Source organism: Drosophila sulfurigaster, chromosome 2R (genome assembly GCF_023558435.1).
Source record: "Drosophila sulfurigaster albostrigata strain 15112-1811.04 chromosome 2R, ASM2355843v2, whole genome shotgun sequence".
NCBI lineage: Eukaryota > Metazoa > Arthropoda > Insecta > Diptera > Drosophilidae > Drosophila > Drosophila sulfurigaster.
The window spans coordinates 16,042,412-16,069,608 of NC_084882.1; the positions used below are offsets into that span (position 1 = coordinate 16,042,412).

At 37.7% G+C, this 27,197-nt stretch overlaps 1 protein-coding gene and 1 long non-coding RNA gene across 2 annotated transcripts in view; one reads left to right on the plus strand and one right to left on the minus strand.

Moving 5' to 3' along the window:
- The window catches only part of LOC133838233 (sex determination protein fruitless-like), a 99,723-nt gene that overhangs the window by 20,933 nt on the left and 51,593 nt on the right, over positions 1–27,197 (minus strand).
- Positions 24,259–25,886, plus strand: LOC133838363 (uncharacterized). Its single transcript, XR_009893939.1, has 3 exons — positions 24,259–25,032; positions 25,096–25,355; positions 25,428–25,886. It is a non-coding gene; the product is annotated as an uncharacterized LOC133838363 (long non-coding RNA).

Genomic DNA, 27,197 nt, shown 5'->3' on the forward strand with positions numbered 1-27,197 from the left:
TTGATTATCTGTATTAAACTTGAAGCAAAATTATCAAAGAATTTTTATTAGCATTATCAAACTATTTAAATATTACTCATACGCAGTAGGAAAAAAGTAAAAGTAAAAGGGTTTTTCCAATTGGGCAATTAATCAATATTAATCTAGAAGTTTATATAAATAGCCCTAAAATAATCAGCAAATTAATCAACAAATTGATTAAATTATTTAAATATGCGCAGTTTTGACGTAGTTAATAAGAAAGGCTTTTCCGAGTCAACATTAAACATAAAACTTACATGAATATCTAAAACGCATTTATTACTCATACGCCGCTTGGTACGAAACAAGTTTTGCGCGTGCGCATTTAGTTGTGCAAAACTATTCAAGTTTAAAGTTATTAATGCGAAAGTAGAACATATAGTTTTATTGACCTTAAGCGGTTGAGTCATATATTTAATTGAACAACAACTCAAATGCAATTTTTTATTCAATAATATAACATTCTGGAATGCTGCTTAATCAATTAATTATGAAATCGCATCTTGCGGTTGATGCTACAGATTAATCGTATCGTTGAGATACTTCCGTTGAGATTGATATGAAGTTGGGGGCAGCACGCACGTCATAAATTGACGCAAAATATTCGAAAAAACTGATAAGACTGGCTAATCAATTGTGGTTAATAAATGTTAAGTGCATTAGATGCGGATGGTAGATTACAATTGTTGCTAAATATTATTGTTATTATTATTCTTAACATTTTCACTTGTTACTTAAGCTTAAATTGCTTGCACATGGCACGTTGTTGTACGAGTATGTAGTATTATTATTAGTTGAATTTTTGTTCTTTGTGGTTGTTTTTGTTTTAAGAAATTTATAAATACGCGTTGTGAAGAAGTCGAGCGTCTAAATATACATACGTATACAATATGAATTTATGTTTTTGTTTGCAAATACTTTTGGCCGGTGTTGTGGCATGTCTCGAACGTTGGCAAACGGTCCAAGACAGCAGCAGCAGCAGCAGCAGGCAGCAGGAAGAGGAGCAGCAATAGCCCAGCCAAAGGCTACATACGTAGATGTATGTATGAAAATATTAAGCATTTTGTTGCTACAAAATTTATTTATAAGCAGCGCGCGCAAAAACATCGTACACAACTACACACATAGAGAATAAACAAATACAACAAGAAGCGATTTACGCCTCTGCTAAGGGAACAGGCAACAACAACAACAACAACAAGACAACGAAATGAGGCGTAATGGGCACATACACACACACACACACACTCTCATAGATGAACATCATCTATACGTATGCAACACAAGGTGTGCGGTGGGTGGTTGTTGGCTGCCTGGGTTCGAACGGATTCGGATTCAAATTCCGATTCTGATTTCGATTCCCTCGCCGCTATCTGCTGGGCTGGTATTTTGGCAGTGATCTAACCGCATGATCCGCATACTCAGTGGGGTGAAACATTGAAGAGGGGTGGAAACGAAGGGAAACGTACAAGGGTAGAGAATTGGCATTTCAACCTTTTCGTTGTGGCTGCTCCAATTAAAGAACGAACGTAGCAAGAAGACAGCAAGAAAGAATGTTTGCACAGTTGGCGCGTAGCGAAATAAAGTTTCGCAATGTTTTGGCGTTGCTATCAAAATACGACAAAACTGAAATCCACAAATAATAATAATAAATATTGCATAAAATACTACTCAAAATAAATATGCGAAAAAAGACAACAATGCGTTCGCTCTGTGTGTGTGCTATCAAGCGTTCTTTCTTTTATTATTTTAAAAAGCGGGTAACAATTTTGTTTTATATATTTATCATAGCCTTGTGCGAGAGAGAGAGAGAGAGAGGGGGTTGGTGGAGGGACAGCGCGATTGCGGGGCGTGGCTGTTCGTTGCTTTAATCTAAATTGGCGCATAGTAATGCTTTTTTCACATCATGTTTCTGTCTATGTGTGATCGCTCATGTGTCTTACATACAATCATATAATATACTATATAATATACGTGTGAGTGAATCTCTCTCTCCCTCTCTCTCTCTGGCTGTGTCTATTGCTGTCTCTATCTCGCTTGGGATACGATACGCGCACACCCTTAATTGTGTAAAATAAATTGGCGCTGCCAACGTCGCAGTCGACGCTGCCGTTTGACGTCAGCTCAAAGCTTTTTGGGCAGCACTTTTATTGCCGTTATTGTTGCTGTAGTTGTTGTTGCTATAGTTGTTGCTGCTGCTCTGTATAATCGCACACAGATTGTAAAAATTTAAATTTATAGATAATTTTCGCATGTTTTAGGTATTTGCTGGCGCATTTATATTGGTTGTGAATGTGTGAGTGTGTGTGCCATCAAAATACTGCCGTATATAAGTATGTATTTATAGATAAGTTTTACGCATGACTTGATGATATCCTAAATAGGGTTGCCACATCGAAGATAGAAGAAGAGCTAGCAATAGAACCTTTTACATAACAGATTGTTGATCACTGAAACTATACAGCACTTTATGCAATGAGGAAAAAGAAAACCTTATATCAATCATTATTTTGTTAAATTCCCAATACTTGATGATATCCTAAATAGAGTTGTCACATAGAAGAAGACAGGAACTTTTACGTAACGGATCGCTGAATACTAAATCTATACCACACCTTATGCAATACATAAAAGTAAAAATTAATATAAAGAGCAGTTTTTCAGCCAAACATATCACGCTTAACTGGGAATATCCCAAAACAATAATAAATAGAATTATGCTAGTCATGTGTCCAGCCCTACTATCTACTATATAAAGCAATGAAAATAGTGATTGTGAGAGTTAAACATAGACACATATTATTATAGTTGTAATATACAACAAAACTTCAGGAAGTAGTGAAAAATAAAAAATTGTTAGGTTTTGTTTTTTATCTTTACTATTTTACTTTTAATCTGCAGACTTTATATAATGATTTAAAAAAGCGTTTTCTAAATCCTAAACACTACATCAATTAACACAAATTCCCGTGCGGATTACGCGGTGCGAAGTTCTATGAAAATATTGTAGTAGTTCCTAGAGAAAATGTTATCAGCATTCTCTTTCTGGTTCGCATTATCAACACACTGAATATAAAGTATTCATATACACTATACACACAGAACTTGCGAGCACTTTTGCTTTCATTTGACAGTCTGACTTGTCTGGGCCAGGCCCATTCATCATTCAAAAACACTCGGACGTCTTGGATGTCTCGTTTGCGCTGTTTGATTTAGGAGCTTGGCCGACGTGCCGTATGCTTAATGTGCGTACTAACCTTTCACAGAGTGAGTGCACCAGCCAAAAATTTGTGTAATCCAATTTGATGCGTTTCTTATTGTACAGTAGGTGTAAGAAAATCAAAAAAGTTCTTCCGATTTTTTTATTGATTTATTGTGTGATATCCAAGAAGTATTTTTTATTTATTTATTTGTCACGTTTTTTTTTTTATTTGTTGTTGTTGTTGGATATTGGGATTCAAATTCAATTCATGCATAAAACTTTAAGATTGTGTCAAGGCACCGCATTTTCTTTCATTTCTATAGATTAAAGAATTTAATTTGATGTTGTTAATTTTTAAGGCACTGCAATTGAATCACTTTGCTTTGTAATAAATATACTTTAATTTGCACTCTCTAAATTCTAGAACAAAATAATGTTCTTTATTTATTTGATTTATATTTTGTATTTTTTTGTTACTATATTTTATTGGGATTCTTCAGATATATACACATGTATATGTAGCGTGTCGATGCTTGTATATGTGTGTGTATTGTTTGGGGTTGTATGTGTGCTAGTGTAAGTGTGCGTGCTTAGAATCCGCGCAAGCAGCGTCCGTGTCCGACGCGTATCTGCCACGCAACATCACAACAAAATTGTAACTAATGTTCGCTTCGCGAGAAAATAGGTTAAGAGTGTCGCGCAGTGGCAGAGGCAACGGCAGCTGCGTTGGCGTTGGCGTTCAAGTCGCAGTCGCAGTTAACGTCTACGGCGACGGCGATGGCAACGTCGAAGTCTCAAAAACTAAACGCGCACGCGAGCGCAGCACACGACGACAACGAACAGCGGCAGCGACGCGACTATGCTGATCTCCGGCGGCATCGGCAATTTGCGAAAAAATAAACGAAATCATACAAGCAGCTAGAAAAAGGCGCAACCCGCAGCAAGCAGCGCAGTAAACAACAGGCAAAGAGCCAAAACAGCGACAGCGGCAGCAGCAGAACCCAACAGCAGCAACGCTGGCGTTGACGACGCGACCTACCAACCGACTGAAGCGGCAGCACAAACCAAATTGCCAAAAACCTTGATACCGATCGCGCTGCGCACCAACACAAGCAAAGCTATTGCGTGCTTTTGCACAGTCAACGGCTGAAAGCTACCCCTTTAAAAAGAGTCCCTCTCTTTGAATTTGAAAAGAGATAGACAGAGACAATAAATGTAACGCATAAAGTTTGCGAATGAAATTCAACTCAATTCTATGTACTCAAAGTTAAGTCATGTTTAATTAGGGGCTTAATTCACTTGAATTTTATTGTTCGTGTAATATTATGTTTACTCTTCAGCCAATATACCCCGCCTTGTGCGCAATGCGTACAGAGTATCAAAATGGCAAACGGCAAAAGCAACAACAAACAACATTTGCGCACAATAAGAGAGTCGTACGAACCAAAAAAAAAAACAAAAAGCAAGCAAAAAAAGAGCAACGCAATGCCAAAGAGAAAGAGAGCAACGCGCGTCGCGCCGTTTGCAAAATAAAATAAACCGCACAAAGCAACAACAACAAAAACGAAACAGCATGCTTCACGTCCTCTCGCCCCCGCTATAAGCAACGATCTGATCGACTGACTGACTGACTCTCTTTGTAAAATGCGCTCACCAAATTAGATTTGCCGCTGCTGCGCACACATTTATGAGACAACAACAACAACAATAAGAGCAGCAGCGACGACAATGGCATGCACATAGCGTCATCGTCGGGCGCTGACGGCTTTGAAAAAAAACTTAAACTGGGCGCAGCGTAGCCAACAACAACAAAACCTGCAATTTTTTGGCCAATTTTTGTTGTATGTGTGTGTCGCTCTCTGTGTATGTGTATGTTCGTATTTTGAAGGTCAACTTTACGACCCATAAGCGCAAAAATTTGTTGTTGCCGCCAGTTTTACTTGGCGTTAGTTGCGTCGCTGTCGCAGTCGCAGTCACTGTCGCTGTCGACGCTTTGACGTTGCTCTTGTTGTTGCTTTATTTTTGGCACATTCGGCTTTTTTGGTTCTGCGCCTGTGTGTGTGTGCTCGGCTAACTTTACATGCGCGTGTAGGGTCCGCTGCCTTTTTAACGGCCGCTGCTGGCGTCGCCGCTACTGCGGCGGCTGCCTTGATCATACACATACTCACACTTACACAAGCTGCCCAATTTGTTGTAGCTGTTAGCGAATAAAAGACATACACACATATACATATGAACATACATACATACGTATGGAGCTTTGTTCTTGCCTTTTTATAAATTTAGAATTTTTGCAGTATTTTTTTTTTGCATTTATATAATCAAAACCGCTGCTGGGCTCGTTCCGTTCGAGTATTTTTAATTGTTGCTTTTTTATTGACACTAGTTACATACATATAAACATGTGTATGTTTGTGTTTTTATAAAATTACAAATGCAGCGCCATATAATTCATTTTTGTTTTATTAATATCCCAAGTTTCGATCACAATCAAATTTCGATCTAAATCAACATACATACATAAATCATTATATACATATGTATATTGAGTATTGAGCATTGCTCAATAGATAAGCTTAGGTAACTACTGTATAACAAATCAACATATTATATGCGTACTTTGCTTTGTTGCATTATCAATTTAATTGATCATCCGCCCTGGCAGTTTTTTCTACTCATTACGTACTCATCAAATTGCCTGCGACTGTACCAAAGTGTGTAACTTAACGCAAGGATCATATTCATTCAATCCCCATCTACAGTGCGACCCAGTTGTGTGATAATCTGTAAATCGCATTGTCTACAATGTGTGAACGAAGCTTTTATGACTATCGGCAAAAGGGCACACCACACATTATTGCAACTGTGTGGGTGTGAGTGTGTAATTCCAGTGGCACACATATGTGTATATACACACATGTACATGTCAGTGTAAGTATTTGCCGATTATCAATCACACGAGAGAGATTAGACGACGCTATAAATACGCAATATTATCGCGTTGCTTCGCTTCGGCTTTTGCTTTTCACACATATTGTACTACGAACGTTAATTGGGGCTTGCAATTACGTATGTATGTATGCATGTACATATGTACGTATTACAAGGAGCTTTTTTTTTGCCTAGAAGCTTTTTCTAGTATATTATCAATCGATGACAGCACAAACTTCACTTTCATCACATACACACGCACGCATACGCATAAGAAATTGCACATACACTTTTACACTTTGCGTTCAGCAGAAGAAGAACAACAACAAGAACGGCGCGAAGAGCGAGCGGACACAATGCAAAAATTCAGAGCGATTAGAAGAAGAATTACACCGCATGCCGCTTAGAAAAGAACTGAACACGCAATAATGTTGACTGCGGCGTCGCGCTCACATAATCAAGCAGCGGGCAGCGGGCAGTAGAAGCAGCGGCAGCGCCAACAACAATAGCAACAAGAGCAACAACAGCAAAAGCAACAGCGACAACAACAACAGCTACAACAAAATTATTAAATAAAAAACGCACGCGCACGCACACAGTGAAAAAGTTATGCGAAATATAGCAAAAAAAGCGAATACAAAAAAAAAATGAAAAGAACGGTATTTGCGTCGCAGGCACAATGGAAGAGAGCAGCAAAAAGCGAAAGAGCGAACGTCACTCAATAAATTCGCTCTTTTGGTAAGCGTGACGCGCAGTCGACGTCGCCGATTCCGATGCTATCAGCGAATCATTTGTCGTCCCCATGTGCGTGTGTGTGTGTCGTTTGAATTTGTATTTGAGTGTGAGTTTGTTGCTGCTATTGTTGCGCCTGCGTTTTTGCAAACTTAAAGGGAAATGCAAATGATGTTGAGAATTAGGACAAGAAGCGAAACAACATTCGTAGCTTTTAGGGGTAAAGCTTTTAATCAAAAGATACTCGATTCAAGGAAGTGTTTACATATGTACATATTTTAATAGATAACTATAAGTGTATGCAAAAAGTAGTAGATCATCACTATAACTATAAAATTTTCAAAATACTAGATAAATAAATCTACAACATCATCTATGCAAATCAACCAAAACTTGTGCAGCGTTTGCCAAAAAAAGCTTTCTTGCGAAACGTGTTTGAACATGCCCAAGTGTGTTTTGTTACCTGTGGTAGGATTAACTTTAACAAAAAATAACAGACGGTTAAAGTTCGAATGCACAAATATATTGGGCGCCATCGTGTGGCGACGACTTGGCCGTGACTGTTAATCAAACAGTTAATTTGAGCCAAATTAGCGCCCATTAATTAGGAGCTGTTGTCGATCCGATGCCAGCTGCCGCTGCTGCTGTTGTGCCCAACTTTTTGAGAGCGCTCAAATATGAAATCCCAAAACAAAATGGCCATAAAAGGCTGATATTCAGCAAGTAGTGGCTGACAGTTGTAGTGGTTTCGCTCGCTGCCTTGACATACTCGCCCAAAACGTGTGGCGCATGCGCCGTGCCAAAAATCAACCCAACAACAGACACGACAACAACAACGCAACAGCTAACAAAAAGGCACAACATGTAAGCGAGGAACAACAACAAAAAAAAACACGCAAAACTCGCAACAAAACCAAAAACCTTCTGGCGCCCAAAAATGGCAAATCTTGCTGGCATTTTACCTGTTGTAAAAAAAACCATATTGTGAGCGTGAGAAACTGTTATGGACAGCAATCCGAGTGTGTACTATAGCATAGTATAGTCTAGTATCTTAAGCATATACGGCCGTACATAGTACGAGTATCTGGTGATATAAATGGCCCGCAAAGTTCACGTTCACCGTAAATGGCGGTGTGGGCGACCTCATCGTCGGCCCCTGGGCCCCTGTAATGCCTTATCAGCTTATCAATGCCTGCATTGTGGAATGGAAAAGCGCGCAGAAAAAATGCGCACAACATTGCAGATACCGTTGTGCGACGAAGTTGCACGTACAACTCGCCACGCTCACTTTCCAGATAAGTCACAAGAAAATAAACTTGTTGAATGAATGAAGATATTTAAAAAATCTTAATGAAAGTCAGAAAGAGTAACAAAATAATATATAATAATATAAAATATCCATATTTTAATTGGTACTAAAACCCAAAGCCATAACATAAAAATGTATAAAATCAAAAGAAAATTTGAAAAATTAATAGTTGGTATAAAAAGTAAACTATATAATTTAATATGAAGCAAAAAGAGTTGTGATTCAGAAGTATGGTAAGAAAGTTACAGTCAAGTGTGCTCGACTGTGAGATACCCTCAACCCATATTAAATTAAAGCGTATACTACAAATATAAAAAAACACCCATGCCTATATTTGGTACATTGGTATAGTACTACAAACTTATTATAGTTAATTGTATTGTATGTATTATATAAATATTCTAAAAAGAGAAAATAATAATTTCAAGAACCTAACAATATAATATTTTCAAAATTGTTTTTTAATTTTAATTATAGCTTAGCTATTATAATTAAAACTAAATAATTTGTAAGTAAAATTTCATGTAATTGCTTGTACAAAGATTTTCTGCTTTCGACTATTAAAACTATTTAATTTATGCATTTACACGCAATTACATTCTGCAGTGCAAAGTGGCGTATTTAAATGCTACAATTTAAAAACGTGAATATTTTATAAAAATCAGCATTTTAATTTAATGAGCCATCGCGGTCATATTTTTTTTTGTATATAGTATTTTTTGTTTTCACTCTTTTTGTGTTTTTGGCTCATTGTTGTTGATAGATATGTGGGGCAGCACAGCAAAAGCAGCAGCAGCAGCAACTATGAAACTGAATGAATTGGTTGTCGTTTTGCTGCCAACAACTCATTTACTGCGCATATTTGCACTAACAATTTGGCCAAATGAACTAACGTGTGCCTAACTAATCAGCCAGCCAAATATAATCCCACAGCACAAAAAAAAGCCAAAAAAAAAATATTGCCCACAAATCCGCAACTTGGTCAGGCTAAAATACAAATGAATGTGCAAAAGTTTATGGTATACAACGCGCTAATAAGCTAAACAAAATGTGCGTTGAGTGCAATTTGTAATTAACTCACAGCACAATTATTTATTGTCAACACACACACACAAGCATATGTACATACAATGTAGTGGTTTAATGTGGCCATGTAACCCACACACAATGATAAATATTTCAGCTTTTGGCCCTGCACAGATTTTTGGGGCCATCAAAGTTCTTGCATAATTTATTAAGCATTAGGCAATTGTAAATCATATTATATCACGTGTAGACAAAGTTCTGCATCTTGACCAATGTTTTTCTGGTGTTCATAATCAAGATAAGGCGATTAAGTATTTGTTAGTATGGTAATTTTCTTCACAACAAAGATGTTACATAAAGTAAGCAAATCATTTAGTCGCAAAATTGAGTCTGAGCGCATTGTCAAAATATGCAATATTATGTTATTTATGGGCTTTCTCAAGTTTGGGGTTCTTTATGGCAATCCGTATGGATTTTACGTATTCCACTTTCTTAAAAAATTTGTCGTTAAAAATTAGGCAAATGAAATAATTTATTGTTCTTTGCTTTTACAACAGACGCTTTTTGAGACTATGTACGTGTATGTGTGTGTGTGTGTGGTTCTCTTCTATATCCTTTGGGCATATAAAACATAAATACTGTGTGTGTATCGTAGTATATTATAATACTTGCATTTGCTCGTAACACAACAAAATGTACGATGGTCCTTTGGGCGTTGTGTATTTTACAGCACTCGGCTTTTAATATCAAACAACTATTTTGATATACTACGTCTGAGTGTGTGTGTGTGTGCGTATGTGTGTGTGTATTTGTGTTTTTTTGCCAAGTATTATTCTTATTTGAATAAAATAAATAAAGTTTAAAAATTTTTGCAACACACTGTGAAAACAAAAACAAATTCATATGTAGGAGGCACATAAACATTTACATAAATAAGAGAACTTCGTATATTCAAATTGGGGGCGACGGCGAATGCATTTGGGACGCCAATTGCTGGCGCTTTGAAAATGTTTTTACAATACCATATATTGTCGCCTGCCCAATAAAAATGCACACACTCATGATTTTCATACCCTTTAAAAAACAAAGAATAGAATAAGCAATTGTTGTTGAATTTGTATCTAACTTGGCTTTAAAAGTATTAAATTGTTTTTCTAAATGTATAGGGTATTTCGCGAGTCGAGCATGCACACTTCCAGCCTCCTTTGCCTACTGGTTTTACGTTCGTGTTGCATATTTTAAGGCGGACTCACTCGACAGCCCCTCGGGGTCGAAGTGACTGTGTAAAAAGCAATAAATAAAGTATAAAAATGCATTTTGCTTGTTTAATTTAATTTTTAATGCCCACAAAATATGCATAAAATATTAAGCGTGTTGCAATCCCTTTTTTTTTGGGGTTTTGTTGTGTTAAAGTTACGCGATTGCACATTGCCACTGCATTTGCATTTCAGTCATCATCGGCTTGTAACGGTGTGTGTGTTTGTGCTGCTGCCGCCGATGCTGCCGCTGATGCTGCTGCAGTTCAGTGTGAACATTAAAATCAATTAAATGACAAATTGAATTTCGGCAAAAAATGGCGACCATAAAAATTACATGTCCTTCTGCCGGGAATTGCAATCAACGCGTCATCAGCGCGAATGTCAATTTAATAACTGCGCCACACACACACACACACTTCAACAACAAAAAGAAAAGGATGAAACTGATAAAAACTGAAACAAAAAAAAAAAACAGAAAATAGTATGTAGGAAGGCAGCCCTCCTGTGGCGCTCGAGTCCACTGTGCACAGTGTGCCCGGGCTGGCAAATTAACACAACAATGTTGGCTCATTAACAGGCCCAGCACAGCGCTGAACAAGCGGCGGCGGCTTCTCTTTTACAACTCCACAAAAGTTGGACAAATAATTAAAAAACAATGCGCGAAACGTTCGCGGTTTGTCGACAGCGCCGCATGACAGCGAAATTATGGCGTAATTAAGAGTTGGTTAAGGGAGCCAGAGAGAGAGAGATAGCGAGAGAGAGAGAGAAGGATGCGAAGAAGACTTGCTGTAAATCTCTGTAACCGACAATGAGCAATGGAGCGAAAGTCGGACAAGGATTCGCGCAGTTGGCAAACAATTGCCACACTGCTGGACAAGTCAAGTGACGGAGAACAGGACAACGCCAGGATATCTGCCAGGAGGACCTTCGCTTGTAAATATATGGACTTTAATGTCATTTCAATTGAATTGTCATTGCAAAAGATTTCTCAATTGCCCGCCAATAAAAATCATTTATTATTTATGCGCATTTTCGCTGTTTCGTTTTGTAGTCGCGCTTGGGCCATTATGGAAAATTTTTGCAAATATGAAAATATACTTAATTGATTTAAATCGCATTTGAATTTCGCCAATAAATAATGCCAAAAAATGTGTGGAGGAGTGTAAAGTGTATAAAAAAGTGAATGCCATAAATAAGTGCGGTAAAGAACACATGTCACAAGCTGTCAATGTAATTTAATTAGCGAGTGCATTTCGTACACACAACAAATCTGAGCAATAACGAATCAATAATACACTATTTTTATATTTATTTTGAAATTCCTTTTTTTTCGTTCAGGTTGAATAAGATTTTAAATTAAAGCTAGTAAATTTGTAAATGTTAAAGTTTTGTAAATAGTTCACATACTTCTTGCTAAAGTTAATGGGAACATCGAGTAAAACATTCCATTGCGGTCAAAGTGAAACGCAGAGCGGAAACGGAAATGCGTGTAAGGGTTGTCGGCGCTCACTTACAAAGCTATTAAAATACATATTTCATTTGGAGCGTTGCGCTGTAGCTCAAAACAAAGATATTACCCGTAAACCAAAAAAGCTAAAAGCGACGCCGCATTGAACTTCCGTTTTTTAAAGCCAAGGTTGCATTTTGGCCAACAATGCGAGCAACATTGAAATGTGTTTGCTCTTGTTATTGCCTTTTGTTTGCCCACCAACAAAATAAAACAGAGAAAAACGAAAAAACGAGGTGAGTATTGTGGCTTGTTGTCTGTTGTCTGTCTAACCAAATGGCTGCGTGTGGCTTGTAAAATGTGAAAGTGAACAACGACGAAAAACAAAAACTACATATGTAGATACTAGATACAAATACAGCTATAGATGCAGATACGTTTGGGCAGATGGGCGCGTCTCTAAGCCGCGAAGCGCACTGAACTGTGAAATTAAACTACGAGCTCTGTACGAAAAATGCAAATAATTTTTTGCGTGATTTTTTGTTCGCTCTTTTTGCGAATCGATTTAAAGATTTGTCTTTTTATCTTTGGAATTGGACAAAAATGCTAATTGTAAAAGATCAATAAGTTGGGAGCGCAAGAAATGTGCTGCGCTCCGGTGTGAGTGCCACACGACGTATACGTAATCATTATCAAGTGACGATTTACCTTGACCCCGCCAGAGCGTAGAGCGAAAATTGCCAAGCAAAGAGCGACTGAATTGAATGTATGAGTGAGTGAGTGAATGAATGATTGAGTGTTTTTCTCATTTTTTTCTTTGACTGACTGACTGCAGGCTGCTTTTGTGGGGAGTGAAAGGGGCGACCGCAAATGAGCAAAACGTGAGTCAGTTTACTTCGCCATCTCCCATGATGATGATGCCGTTGCTGCTGCTGATGATGCTGATGATGATCAGAGCGCTGAGTGTGCGACCTTCAGTCGTGAGCGCTGTTGTGCTCTTATTGTTGCCGGCTAATCTGTCTGCCTTTGACGAACCGAGAGAAAGAGAGAACGGCAGACAGACAGAGCAGCAACATTGCTCGCCTGCTGTGTGGCAGGATGTAATGACGGAGTTTATTTTTTGGCTGCGGAGGAGGCGGCATTGTTTGTTCGCTTGCTTGCTCTTTGTTGCACTTTTGACACGTTTCAGCTCAACTCGCTCGGCAACTTGTTGCACTCTCAATTATGCGGCTGTCGGCAGGCTATTAGCCAAGTTACCCAGTTTTGTTGCTCTTGATTATGAAATTTAATGTGACGTAGGGTATTTTAAAGTCTTGCACTTCAAAACAAGTATTTCCTTTCTTGGGATTCTTTGTTGTGTTGTTTATTCGCTTGCAGCATCTTTAGCTGCAAGTTTTGTTGCTGTTATCGTTACTGCGCTTTATGAATGATGATGTGCAGGCACGTGCCACAAACAACAACAACAACAGCTACAGTTGCAACAATAACACAAATACAAAATAATAAGTAATACAGATGTGAACTCGAGAGATTTCATTCGGTTACGCTACAGTTTGCAGTTTAATTATTTCGTTTGGGGGTTAGTTCTATGGCATTTGGCTTAAATAACTGACAATGACCAACAGAAAATGGCTCATTGAAGCGCACGTGTGGCCAATAAACTGATTCAATCGATAGCAAATAAAGCTCAGAGCAATGTTCAGTAATGTTTGCCAATATTTGCGCAAAACCACATTTGTTAGCTAAAAAATGTTATAATATGATTGTAATATTTAAAAAATGATTCATTATTTATGCATGATAGAAGCGATCAATGCTCTTTAGACTTTCAGAATTAATTGTTAATATTTTTAAATAATTTTTTTGTGGTATAAGAATTCAATATTTTTTAGAGATTTATGGAAAAGTTGGAAACTATTTACAGAACATTTTTTATAATACTAATTTAAGTAACATAAGTGATAATAGTGATAATATTTTAGTATAATAATTTGAATAGTAAAATCATATAATTAATGAAACATGATTTATAAAGGAAAAGGTAAAAGAAAATGTATTCAAAATTGTATAATACAATAATTCGAATAGTAAAATCGTTCAATGTATTTAAGGCCTTAAGGAAAAATTTAATAAAACTTGATTTATATTTTTTGTGTATTTATAAATTAAATACTATAAGCAGTCAATGTGTTTTAGATTTCACAGAATAAGTTAAAGAATATTTGAACCGCAATGTCATCTAATGTACTTTTATATTTTTAGGGAAATGAATTATTTAAATAATGAAAGCAGAATGCCAAAGAAAGTAGATTGTGGAAAATACAGCTTACTCATTTCAGCATTAATAATTTTGATATTAATGGAAAAATCATGTCTTCCAGTCATTGAATTGAGTATTTGAAAAATCTTTATTAAGCTCAAATTGGAAGTCTGCACTTAGCAGTAATTTTTCATTTGCTGATATAATCACCTGCTGTTCTTATTATCATTGGGTATTTATTAGCTGACACAAACACACACACACACGTATCATTTAAGCATCGTGCGAGCGAGCATTATTTATTGCTCCGTCATATGGTTGCCCATTAGTGGCAGAAAGGCAGCAAAGTAGCAAGCAGACGTTGCTGCCACAATCTGAACGCAAGCGAAACGCTTAGCCAATTACTTGGGAATTAACTGCGGCTGCTTACTGGCGAGTGGTGCATACTGAAAAACCGTTAAGTGGCAACATGAGATGAGCAAACACACACACACACACACACACACACAGACGAAGCGCGAATGACGTGTGGAAAGAGAGCAAATTGCAAACAGGGAGAGGATGGAGGCGTGGCAGGGGCTGGATGGAGCGTGCTATGTGAAATATGCAACGTTGATGCGCGCGTTGATTGCACACGCTGCTTGCCACAGTCAGTCAGTCAGTCAGGTTGTTGTTTATTGTTTGCAGTTGCTTGTTGCCGCTGATTGAATGAGTGCGCCACATTAGCAGCAGACAGACGGCAACACAAACAGGCGGACAGGTGAAGAGGTGGAGAGGCGGGACAACGGGGCGTATGCTTGCTCGCCTGCGAAAGGGACGACTGAAGGGTTGCAAAGGCAGTCTGCTAAAAAAAAATAATAATCATAATAATAATAAACGCAAAGTACTTGCAGAATCAGCAGCAGCAAAAAAGGCAACTCGCAGGCAAGTAGCGGGTATGAACGACTTGTCAATACGCATTAACTTATTTAAAATATTATTCAATTATCAATATATTTTAAAATGAATTATAAAATTTTCTAAGATAAGTTATAAATATATTATAGATACTCTAAGCTATCCTTAGCCATACTCTTCCATTTTTTTATGCTTACAGGGTATAGCTTACTCACATGAGTAGGAAACGAGGATGGCAAGCAGTCAAGTGCAGCCAAGCTAAAGTCATGAAAAACCCACAGTCATAACGTGCTCCATGCGCTTGCCCTGCCACCAGAAATCTGCAGACGCGCCACTCCACCTGCTTACCACCTCGCTCTTCCTCTTACTCACTGTTTTGCTGCCCCTTTAAGTCTCGCCTTAACCTCGCCCTCTCTTCCCTCTCTTGGGCCAACGCTTATTGGCTTGTTGGCTGATTCTTTGCACGCGCCTGGGCTCATTTTATTGATGGATTGCCAGCTGCCTTTGCGCCTTGCAAAGCTGTAAAAGAAAATGTGCCACTGACTGCATCACAGACTCTGCTGCCACTTCTTGTTTCTTCGCTCCCCTTGGCCCTTGGCTTGCTGCCTCTTTGGCTGCTGCTGCAGTTTGCCGCTGACGTTGCATGTGCAGCTCTGCTTCTTTTTTTCGTTTTTTTTTAGCCCCACTCATTCTTTAGTTCTTTCTTTACTTTTGTTATTTTATTTTATTTTTTTGTTGTTGTTCGTTCTTCGTCATTTTTTCAGCACTCAGCTTTTGGCCAGTCGCTGTTTTTGTTGTTGTTATTGTTGCTGTTGTTTTTGGCGCTGCAACTGCAACCGCTTTTGACCCACGAAGCGTGTCGTGGCGCCAGCGATTATGTTTGTTTATAATATGCTTGCTTTGGTTTCTCTTATTGTTTTTGTTTTTGTTTTCGTACTTGTGTTTGTGTTGTTGTGGCTGCATCACAGCTTTACTGTATTTTTACATAAATACGTATACGTATTATTTCTCTCTCTCTCTCTTTCTTTTGCTCTCTGTTGCTGCTCGTTGCCATATGGCACGCTGCAGCGATTTTGACGTCGCGCATTACTTCAGCACCGTTAAAACATATTTACAAGCCACGTTAATTCTTAAAGTGTGGCCTTAATTTGATTTGTTTAGATTTGCTTGGTTGAACTGCCTAATATGCCATTTTTTTTCTTACTTTTTAGTTGTTGTTAGTCTGAAGAAAAGCTAATTCCGCATTTTTTTAATAATATGTGGTTATAAGAATCCATTTAATTGTTAAGAATTGTAAATTCAGAATATAATTGTAATAAAAGACAATCCAGAAAGATGCAACAAGCTGTCTTACTCCGATCTTTACTGAATATTGAGAATTACAATTTTAAAAGCATGTTTTTTAAATATAAAATTATTAATAAAGCAGTTTTTTTTTCTTATGTTTTACTGTATATTTACAGTATAATTTGTAAGTTATATTATGAATATTCTTCTCTAATAATATGACTAACTAAAAGCTTCAACCAGCTGTTAGGTTCACTAAGATTTTAAAATAATATTTAGAACTAAATTTCTTTTCGTATCACAGATTATTTTTTCTAATAAAAGACTCTGCAAGAAACGTTAAAAAGTTGCAAGATGTGTACTCAATTTTTAAGTGAATTTAATTTATATTTTATTGTAATAAAAAACGCTTCAAAAAAGATAAAAAAAAAAAAATATTACTCAAATATTTTCTTGATATTTAGCATTGAATTAGATAGCAGATTTTGGAATACTTTCCTCAAATAAAAGGCAGGGCAAGAAGCTTAAGATTTATTTTAATACCTAGGATTAAATGTGTGATCAGTATTTTGAATATTGGTCTCTAATAAAAGATACTACACGAAGCTTCAGCTGTCGAGTTAATTCAGATTTTTAAGCCAAAGACTTGTTAAAACTACACACTAACTAAAAACCTAGTTGAAGTGCAGATCTACTAGTAAAGATTAATACGAGTTCTTGCTCGGTTAGATTGCAGATAAAAATGATATATGAGTTGTTAGCCATGCGTAGCTCACACTTGGCCTAAATTGCAATCAATTTAGGCACACACACACACACACGCACATACATATAACATATATGACCAAAATGGCCGCAGCCGATTTTGGTTTGCCACGTTGCACATTTTGGCTGGCCCAAAGTTAAAAGTCAAATGTGAGCTTGAATTACCAACAACAGCAGCAGCAGCAGCAGCAGAAGCCGCAGCAAGAGGGGGAAAATAAGCATTCTTTGGGATTTATGAGCGCACATGCAAAAGAAACCGGCTTAGGCAAGGGTTTTGAGCCAGGCAGGAGGAGGAACAGGCAGACAGAAAGATTGAGACAGACTGAGACTTCGACTGAGACAGACGCTGCTGTCTCAAGCTGGGGCCTAGGGCGACGTCTAACCAAATACGAGTAAAGCAGCGGCAAGTCAAGTGGCATGCAATAGCATTTTGGCTAGCCAAAATGGCCACAGCAAGGTAAATGCAGTATATTTTATTTTAGCCAAATATGGCGATCGCATGCTGCTTCGGCCCCAAAGTGCTGGCTGGCCAAGTGGTGGCCAAAGTGCTGGCCATGTGCAGCCGAACGACACAGATACATTACGGTCTCTGTTCGACTTGGACTTTGAGTGAGGTTCATTCGGAGACTCGGCGACTGAGGCTGAGACTAAGACTGAGACGCAGTTAAATGCTGGCTTTGGCCAATTTTTGCACTTGCGCAAAAGGTCTCAAGACAGGTTACGCGCCTGCGGCGATTTAACCGTTTTCATGCAAGCAAAAAGCAAATAGCAACAACAACAACGACGACAACAACTACAATATGTAGTTGGCAGTTCTTCGTGCCTGCTGCCTTTATTGGCCTCGCTGTGGTCACGCCAACGCCAAATAGCTGGCCAACAAACTATGCAAAGGGTCAGACAGCAGCAGCAGCAACAGCGGCGGCGGCGGCGGTTTACATTTGGTAACCATTAGAAAGCAATCCGTCAGTGCGGTTTAGGCCAACAAGACTCATTGGTGTCTGTGGCTGCCGCTGCTGCTGCTTGTGGCACACCCACGCCCCGAACATGCTGCGGCAAACCGGTCGCTTGATCTCTGCCTGTTGCTGCTGCCTGGTCAGCTTAAGTTCTCCTTGACTTTATTACGAATCACGAGCCAAAGCCAAAGCCGAACAAAAGCAGAACAATGCCAGCCAAAAAAAAAATAAGGAGCTAAACTCATGCAGCCTGACCCAAAAGCTCGCCAACGCGATCCCCCAAAAAAAGCAAAGTATATGCGAAACAACAACTCTCAAACATTTCCCTGCCAACGGACGACACATTTATGACTAATGCAGCGTGTCTCGCGGTTGCTGCAACAACATGTTGCTGCACAGATAGCAGATCAACCGTGGGCAGCGAAAGGCCATTAGAGCAGCCATCTTTTGAGCAGGTGACAGCGACGGTGAGTGAATATCCCCGCGCCCCACATAGCTAAAGTATCTGACAGATGCGCACACACACAGCCCACACAGCGGCAGCAGCTTAGCTGCATCTGCAACGTTTGGGTGCATTATTTTGGGAGCTATTTTATACCTTGTAGTTGGCAAGTATTTAAATGAAAGCTACCTAGATTATGCGATCCTATGCGAGTTCGTTTGAATAATAAATGTTCAAGCAAATCAAAGGATTCTATATTTTAAAAAATTTAATAAAATATAATTTAAGTAAATTATAATTAACAAAGATATATTACTTCGTAATAAAAGAAAAATTATGATTTGAAATATAATTTAATGAATTGAATAAATGAAAAATAACAAAGATAAATTAATTTATAATATTATAATGAATTGAAATAAACTAGAAATAATAACCAAGTGAAATGAGCTCCCATTTAGATACTTTTAAATAAGATTGAATTCTTCAAATAGAGAAATTTAAGGTCTGAATTAGTTTAATTCTCAGTGGCATAAAATATTAAATATTGATAAGAATATGTTACGTTTTGTTTTATTCTGATTTACAACAAATCTTCGATATTTATTGTTTCAGAATAGTAAAGATCATTTTCAAGTTTCTATCTTTTCTACAGAGTCTCTTGCAGTCGCTTACACTTGACTACCGCATATTTAATTGTTTGTTTTTTATTTCGTATTATTTTTTTTTTTGGCCTCTGACATCATGCGACTTAACAGATTTGCATAGATTTTGTGAGCGCTGAGTTATGCGCTGTGGCTGCAACTTCGTCTACGTCAACGTCTCCATCAGCATCTCAAATCTATGAGGCAGCCTCATGCATTCGCAACTGTGTCTTGTTTATTTGTTTAATTAATTTGTTGCTGCTGCTTTATGACTTTATTAGCCGCTGCTTGCGGCCCACGCGTCACTTGCCGCAGACGTTGTTGCAGCCGTGGCAAGTTGCAATTGCATTTACCACTTTATTTATACGAAAAAACTGAAGTCATAAAAAATGGCAACCATTAAAGAAATATGACAGGCAAATGCAACACATTAAAAAATTGCGCATACGCAATGTGGCTCGGCTGCAGCGTGACAAAAATGTTCGTCCGTTGCTCATGCTGAGGCAAAGGAGGGAAGCCAAAGCCAAAGTTTGCGATGCCGAAGCGTATCGTTGCCCCAAAGACAAACGCCGTGTATACATTTGCTTAAACGAAAATTTATCTGTGCGCATTAAAGTTTATTGCAGTCAAAATTACAGCTATTATTTGACCAGCAATTAAGGCTGTGGGCGTGGCCCAGAGAGGCGTCCACTTTATTACGCGCTTTTTTTATGACAATTTTGCGCTTTTACTTTTCTGTCGGCAAGTGCTTTCCGTTTCCCCTGCCTGCCTCGTGCCACTCTCAACGTGCCACTCGACCGGGTTAAGCGTTGCTCTCTTGTTGCCCTTGTTGCAGTCACTTTTTATTTATTTCTTTTATTTTCTTCTTTTTGCCCTTCAGTTGTGTCGTTATTTACCCTTGTGGCATTTTTTGTGGTTGCTCTTTTTCCTTCCACTTTTATTTTTATTTTTTGTTTTGGTTATGGTCACTGTTCGAGGCGCCAAAGTGGAATGTTGGCAAAAAAGAATGTAGCAGAAAAAATGTTGCACAGTGTGATATTTGCAAAGTTCCCTTTTGCAGAAAGTGCAACACAAACATTTCAATTATTCATGTTGAAAAGTTTTTTCTCGGGGGTATTCGTTGATTGCCCTACTACTATTAAATCTACATAGATTTCAATAAAAACGTAACTAATTATATTGAGATGACATTACCTGGGCATTTGTTTGAATTGTTGTTGCGAACTTTTGAATATTTATGAATTGATCGTCACACATAAAAATTGTAGTAAATATTGCATTCAAGTTGACTTACCTAGAAATAGAGAAAAATATTTATTAGTCGAGATGCCAACAATAACAATAAACTTGTCTAAATAATAATGCTAACGAACGAAAAAGGTGAATTTCAAATGAAATCATATGTATATATATATTTTTTATAATGCTGCTAATGTGTTAAATGCATTTTACACTAGAATGGTTTAGTTGATGCTTTTTGTTGTTGTGTGTTTATTGAGTATTTTTATTTCGATATTTATAGCTGTATATTGTTTGTTTAGTATGCTCTAAGTTGTTAGCTATTTTAATTGGCGTCCTTTTGGCCAATACATCGATTCACACACGCACACACTACGGGCAGTCTAACAAGCATTTATTTTGTTTTGTTTTGTGTTCTTATAACTAGTCTACAATATAGTATTAGGTAGTACACTCGAGTGTCCATTAAAGTGTTTCGATTATAGTATCAGATGCAGGCACGCCCAGGCTGTAACCTGGAGTGTAAACGGTTTGCAAATTACAACAATTTTCGGTCAAAACTCTGACGAGCTTCTGTAGCCCGTTCACAGTGTGGCAGCAACAACATGCAACTTGCCGTTCTAACCCAAGTCCAGTCCAATCCATCCAAAGCCATTTGACAATTGCAAAGCAGGAAGCCGCTGCCAGGCCCACTTAATAAACTAGACTAGCAGTAAGTCTGCCCACCTTGAGGAGCTGTCAATCTTCATTAAACTGAAGCAGGCAATTGCGGGCCTTTAAAATTTCTCTCTACTTTACTTTGGCAAACACAAATACAGCTGCAAAACTTCTTTGACTTCCGGCTAAGATTACATAAATTTTATACCCTACCCCAAGCTTTTATTTTCTTGACATTTTTACCTAATTGCTGGCTGTATTGAACTATAAGAAATTGTCATAAATTTTTAATATTCTTTTCTGTATTCAAATATGCAGTAACAGTTGTCGTGCAATTTTCTTAGACACCTCGTTAATTTTTCATAGCACAAAGTGTTAATTGACGATTGCATGTGATTGACATTAAATACTAAGTTAACTATTTGCCTAATTGCAGGCCAAGTGAATAGTGTAAAACAACTGTGCGAATCACATGAATATTCATTACATATTCCTTACAAAAAGTAGTTGAACTATGCAAAAGGTTCAATAATGTTAAAGAAGTTTAAAATCGCACAGTTTCAATAATGTTGGACAAATTTCAATTGTTAACGTAAATCATGTAAAGTTTTCTGACAGAAATTCATTACTTTTTAAAGAAATCATACTTTGTTGTTGGACAAATTCAAATAGTTGACTTAAATCATTTAAAAATCTCGCGAAATTCCTTGCCGAAATGTCATCAAAGCGACGCGAAGTTCGCAAAAGCGTCTTTCGCAAATTGTCGTGTGAAATTCCACAAAGTATTACAAGAACTGCAGAGCCCCCCCCAAATGGGCCAACACCAAACACTAGGTGCCAAAAGTCAACTCCCAAAGTGTGCACAGGTATATAGTACATACATACTATAAGAGTGCTTCACTCCAAGTGCCTGTCTCGCTAACTTTGAGTGTGCGTGTGTTGGCCAAGTGTCTGTGACAGCTGCTGCTGCCGTTGCTGTTGCTATTTCTCCGGCGGCTGTTTGCCAGCTTCCACAGCCTCGTTTCAATATTGACTTTTGAATGTTACGGTAGCGCGGATTTGAGGCAAGTAGCCAGAGCCAAAGCACTTTGTGCCTCAGCATTGTGTGGCTAAGCATCTGCTTGGCCAATTAATTAATTGCCTTATAGCCAACTGATTGAGTTGCCAACAAAAAGACACACACTCAGAAATAATAGAAAGGCCTAAAAACCCGTCAGACTGGCAAATTATTAAAAGGAAATTGTTGACATTCCTTGGTAAATATGCCAATTGCAACGGTAACTGCAACTGCAACTGCAACTGGAAGTGCAACTGCAACTGCAACCGTGGTTGCTGCAACCTGAATTGGCCCCAAGTTGTCGATGGCTGATTGCCCCTATAAGGAAAACAGCCCGTGCCTGGCAGCGCTATCTCTATTACAACAACCAGTCCTCCAATGAGAACAAATACAACTAACAACAAGCTCTGTTCTTTCTTCTTTTTTTTTACAATATTTGTAGGACAAACAATTTCCGCTGCTGTTGCTGCCCAGGAGCAGACAAATGCCTGTAGTTCGTTGCATATTTTTTGTTTGTTGTGCACAACCTTTTTTTTACGATTCAGCAGTTATCATTATTTTATTCTTTTTTTTTATATTCTTTTTTTACAAGTCAGTCGTGTTGGCTGCCTGGTTTTGTTGTGGGCCAAATAAATTCTATAAGTAATAAGCAAAGATCCAACGGACCAGCTACGACTGCCATTTGCTGTGGCTATTGCTGTTGCTGTTGCTATTGCACTTGCCCCAACTGGCTGGCTGCTTGGCTGGCATGGTGAACAGTTAGACGCTCAACTGGTTTGCAGCAAGGCAGAAAACAAGTGCGGCAACAAGGCGGCAAAGCAGCTTCCTCCTCCTCCTGTTTGGGTACCTTAAGCTCAAGCAAATTCTTGGCCAAAAGGGTATTTCGTGCGATTCGAACAGCAGCAATAGCAACAGACACAACAACAACAACTACAACAACAACATCTGCAAGCAGCCGCAACAGCAACAACATTGGCAATGTTTTTTCCGCTCCATGCACCGGAGTTTTCAGAGCCAGTTCGTGCAGTTTGCTGCGAGTTGTTTGGCTGCAGCTAGATAAAAATGCAGTTAATAAAACTGTAAAAAACTGGACGCATGCGCACACACACTCACACACACACACACATACACACACACACACGTTGCATGGCCTGGGCAAGTGCAACAACTGCAACTGCAACTGCAACTGCGGCGCATTGAAAAGTTTTGCGCCTTTTGCAACGCCATTTAATTGCCTGTTTGCATTTCACATGAGCCGCCGGGGCAACGGAAAAGCCAAACGACTGCGGAAAGGGGCGGTTCAGTGACTGGGCTGAGCGCTGAGAGTGCTCTGCGCTCTGAGCTTTCAGCCAAATCTATCCATATCTCTATATCCATATCTCAGGAGGCGGCGACGTGGATCGTTGCCGCTTTTTCAAGTACAACTATTGGACTGCTGCAAAGCTGCTTTCGCCGTGTTCTTGCAGCTTACAGCCAGATCGATAACCCTTTCGAAGCAGCTGGGCTAAGCAAACTGATCGCAGAACATGATCTGTAGCTAGATATGATATGTATTGTATGGTTGTTGGTTTCAGAATTCAATTTTCTTTGATTGTAAAATGTATAAAATTAAATCAGAGATTTTTAATAATGATAACACAAAAGTAAGCCAAACAATTGTGAATGTTATTATAGATGATCTGTTCCTAGATTTAGTTGAAAATTTACAAAAATCACTATGTAAAATTTTCTGTGACAACTTTTTAGTATATTTCTGATATTTGTTTTAAAAATACATTTCAATTGATTACATATTTACAAAATTAAAGCAAAGTTTTTTGATAATAATTCAATTCAATCATTTCACATAATTTTGAAACTAGATTTGATTGGAAAATTAATCAAATTTCTATGTAAATTTTGTGATCACTTTTAATTTATTTCTGATATGGTTTGAAAAATTGAATTTTCTTTGATTTCAAATTAACTAATTTACTATTGAGATTTTTAATGTTGTTTAATACTATAAAAGCCAAATAAAAATGAGATTTGTCTGGTCTTAGAATAAATTTGTATTGCAAATATGCTGCCTTAAAAATTTATTTGTATTGAAAAGACTTTTTTGTGATAAATTAGCTTCACAAACTTCGTGCTGTTGTTGCCTAAAGGAAGTAATGAAATTGCTGCTGATATTTCTTCCACACCCGCATAAGATCGCGTTGAGACAAGTATGACCAAAATCGAAACTATTCAATTTGGCTAGCATATTATAAAATATGCATATTGGCAGTGTTTGACCGCTGCGCAGAAAAGTGAACCGGCATAAAACTGACCTTCGTTCATTAACGACAACCAAGCGCATAACAAGACATAAACCTCAAAAAAAAAGCGCAAAGAAAAAAAGATATCGCATATTTGGCTATAAAAAACAACAGAAACCAGTTGACTGCAGCAGCAGCTGCGATTTAGCTAACTAACTAACTAACTAGTCGTAGTAAAATTAGCTATAGAATTTTTGTGGGTTTCTGCTTTTTTGCAAGATTTTAATTTGCCAAAACCGACAACACAGAAAACAAAAATTACATACGTTGGCAAAATAAAATAATAAAAAAAATAACATGTTGAATTAATTTCGCATTAGAACACGCGCATGCAACGCGACCAAAAACGCAGCAGCAACTGCCAGGGGTGACGAGGAGGGGGAAGTGATTAAGAGTAGTTCGGGAACCGAAATGGAAGTCGTCGACTCGACCAAACTGCACGGTCCGCTGGCCTTTTGCACAGAATACCAAATGGAAACAGCAAAATACAAAAACAAAGAAACAAAACTTGTTTGACAAACAAAATAAAAAAGCATAGTTAAATTACAGCTATTTAAAATATGCTTAAAATGATTCAAATCTATTCGGAAATACAAATCTCTCTGTGAGTTAATTGAACCATTTCCAAATGTTGTTTAATTCCAATTTCAGATAAATTAAATTGCAGTTTGCGGAATTGCATCCTGCGGCCATATCGATAAGAAGTCAAGATCACGCTCAGATAAACTCGCAACTAGCTCGTTAACTCGAACAAGTCCTTAAATGTCTGCAGAGTCATAACATATGCGAAAACAAATACAATACTTGTATACGTATGTAGTATAGAAAACAGTTGGGCAGCAAAAAACTGTTGAACAACATTTTATGGGCCAACTAAGCGGGCCCATTACAGCACTTTAGCGGCTTTCGTTATTGCTGTAAAGCATTGTAAGTGGCAACACGTTTTGGAGTAAGTTGAATTATTTTTTGGTTATTTTATATGTTTATTTTTGATTGCAGTTTTGCATTTTGCCATTTGCCATTTGCTATTTTCTGCTGTGGTTGCTGCTGGCGCTTATGTGTTGCGGGGCCTTCAAGAGGGCAGCCCCGCTGTTGTAGTTGGCTGTGTTGGCTGTTGGCGCCAGTGGGTCCAACATTGTAAGCTGAGAGCTTCCAGCTTGGCCCCAGCCCCACCAGCTGAGTCAACAATAAAAAAGCACAGTGCAAAAGTTTTGTTTAAACAAATCAGCAGAAATGATTTTTTAATGTTGCGAGCCAAGTTTGTTGGCGCTTGTAAGCGATTTTAACTTGGCACGAAAAAGAATTATTTACACTATACGAAAAGTAACAAAAAAAATGATAAGAATTTTGCTTGATTTTTGGTATCGAATCAGTTATACCCGGGCAACAAAGTTATTTATATTTATTACTTTAATAATTCTTATTTTTATAAGTTATATATAACACAATTTCATATAAATGAGAATTGTATAATAATTAATAAAATATGAAATAAAATAAAAAATTCTACTCAACCTACCCTATTAGCATTAAGTATACGCACCTCATTTAAATTGTGTCTTTCAACTTTTTTTTTGTTCAACGATATTGTTCTAATTATTTTTTATAATTTTTTTTTTGAAACGCCAAATTCAGCATTTTTCTCGGCCATAAAAAATTACCTTTACCTATTTAAAAAGTTCATCGTTTCATCTCTAGCCGATATCAAATTATAATTTAATTATAAATTAATTAATTTATGCATTCATTCTTTGCTCCAGATTTCAGGCAATCAATGTGTAACATAAAATATCTGACAAACATAAAACAAAGTTAATTTTGAAGAAGCACAAAATGTTAATATGCTTGAAAAAGTTTAGCTCAAAAGCTGTTTTGTCTCAAATGTAAATGCGCGTGTACTTCGCTGTTGTTGTTTTTGTTGTTGTTTGAAGTTTTTTTTTTTTGAAGGTTACAAACAAAACAGACAAAAAATATATTCACCGTTTACTTTATTGCCAAATTAGTGGGTCGAAGACAACAGATCCACTAGACCCACTGACATAACCAGCACAAATGAATTCACCAACAACAGCAGCAACAACAGCAGCAGCAACAACAACATTGAAGCTCTTCATATCCCGTCCGTTTCGCCGTCGGCTATTTAGCATAAAATGTATGTCAGCAAGGTAAAGGGCGTTCGACGAAGCCCCGCGATTACCCTCCCCTTGCCTTGCCCTCGACATCTTCCTCCCGCTATTCAAGCAATTCGCCATTCGGTATTCGCTATTCGCGTTGTAAGCATTTGAATACCTAATGGGCCAGCAGGCCCATTTTACAGTTGTTGTTGCTGTTGCTGTTGTTACTATTTTATTTCTCTGCGGTCGCACTTTGACGCATGCGAAATTGGTTTTTCAATTTGTTTTTGTATTATAATTTACAAGAAATTTGCCTCCGATTGTCTGTAGTATGTCCGATAGAGCCAAGTAAAGTCAAGTTTAGTCGAGTCGAGTCGAGTCGAGCCAAGTTGAGTTGAGCTTGAGTCTAGCCTTGGCAAATACTTTGTTGCTAATTTGTTGTTGTTACAAGTGCTGAATTAACTTTACTACAACATAAGCCGACTTGTAAATTTTGTGTTTGTTTGCCGCAAAAGGTCAGTACAACAAGCTTTATTTGAATTCAGTAGCATATTTATGAAAAGTTTCAATTAATGTGATAAATTAAAATGTATAATAAATATAATTTAATTATGTAAATATTCTTTCTTTCTTTTTTTTTAAATAATTAAATACA